Raw genomic sequence first — 1975 nt, 5'->3', positions numbered from 1 at the left:
CATTAATATGTACTATACTGGCTCTTTTACTAAATAAGCTGAAAAGCTGTTAGTTTCAAGTGGGGCCTAGAAAGAAAGAAGGTTCTTAAATAGTTCAATGTTGTTGTTGAAGCTATTCTGAAGCTATTCTGACATTTAAATCATACTCCATCAGAGCCAACGGTTTCTGAGTTTCACTGGCAGATAACTATGCTGTTTGGAGCCTTGGTAGATGCTATAGATGCATCAAAGGACAGATATTTAGGACATTGGAGAAGACTTTAATATCTTTCACAGTTAACTACTTTCCTTTTGAAAGCAATTTTTAGTGTTCTACTGGGCCTTAGCAGAGACTGAATGTTGTCCATGGGTACCAAGATACCATGTGACTCAAGCTTCCCAAAATTAACCAGATATTATCCAACAAATTGAGACACAAATACATGGTTGCATGGACGTATTCCATTATAAAATCAAAGTGGTATACATGATTAGGCTTGTGTAGTAAGGAAGTTAATAAGGAAATGGCCCAAATATCTATGGTTTCCACTCCTGTTACCTTCTTCCAGCCCCAAACCAGGCCTTAATGGGGAACTACCTAAGATCATTTGACAGAAGAAAACAAAACAAAACAAAATGTTTTAAAAATCCTGTAAATGGGGCACCTGGGTGGCTCAGTGGGTTAAGCCTCTGCCTTCAGCTTGGGTCATGATCTCAGAGTCCTGGGATCAAGCCCCGCATCAGGCTCTCTGTTCAGTGGAAAGCCTGCTTCCCCTTCTCTCTCTGCCTGCCTCTCTGTCTATTTGTGATCTCTCTCTCTCTGTCAAATAAATAAAAAATAAAATCTTTTAAAAAATCATGTAGATTAAATGTTCTATGGATACCAGTCAGCCTCTGCCCAACAACCTTTGTCATTGCCTAATGGACTCATAAACAAGATGGCCTGTTGGCAAGATTAAGGGTTTTCATGGTCTTAGAAACATGCCATTTCACTCACCCAAGCTGAGTGCCCAAAATGTCAGCAGCAGATAGAACAGTGTTTCCTTTATATGACACCACTCCAAAAGGTGTTCACTGAGCTAACTGGTGGCAGGCTGTTTATACTGGAACACTTCATGGAAGGAACAACATTTTGTTCTTATTTGAATACACACATATTCTGAATACACATTTTCCTTATGTGCATACAATTCTTTTGACATAACTACCATCCATTGAGTTATAGAAGTCCTTATCTAGTGTTATCATATTCTACACAGCATTGTTTGAAGTTAAGGACCTCACTTCAAAGGAAAAGAAGTGTGGCAAGGCCCCATTACCATGGGTTTCACTGATTTTACCATATTCCCTCCATCTTGAAGCAGCTGGCTTGATAAAATGATGGAAAGCCTTTTGAAAACTTAGGACCATGCCAACTAGGTGCCAATATGTTGTGGGGCAGTAGCAGAAGTCTCCAGGAGGCTGTATATTTTCTAAATCAACAACTAATATATGATGCTGTTTCACCAAGTATTTTAATTCATAGGTCCAGGAAACAAGGGGTGGGACTGAGAGAGGCACCACTCAGTATAATCCTGTGACCCACTATTAAAATTTGTTCTTCCTGTTTTAATTGACTTTATGCTCTGCAGACATTGAGGTCTTAGCTCCATATGAAGGAATGTCCTCTGCTCCACGGAGGGACATTGCTCCAGAGGCTAAACCGGGGGGAAGCCCAGGTGGGGTCAGGGTAACCGCAGGTCCCGCAGGGTCACAGAAGGACCGGGGGTGTCTGAGTGCTGCAGAGCTTGCAGGTATTAGAGCGGGGAAGCTGGCTACAGCGACAAAGCCGAGGTGTGAGCTTACAGCCCGGGGTTACCTTGTGCCAATCGCAGGCTGGGTGGGCTCAGAACACTGCCAGAGGCCACGGAGATGGAAGCAAATGGGCGCTTGTTCTCCTAGTGCCAGCAATTGACTGCTTTACTCCAGGTGCGACCAGAGGTCAGGGAGGCAGAGG

This window comes from Martes martes (genome assembly GCF_963455335.1).
Source record: "Martes martes genome assembly, chromosome: 7".
Taxonomy (NCBI): domain Eukaryota; kingdom Metazoa; phylum Chordata; class Mammalia; order Carnivora; family Mustelidae; genus Martes; species Martes martes.
The sequence above is the reverse complement of the archived record's forward strand: the minus strand, read 5'-3'. Positions refer to the sequence as shown.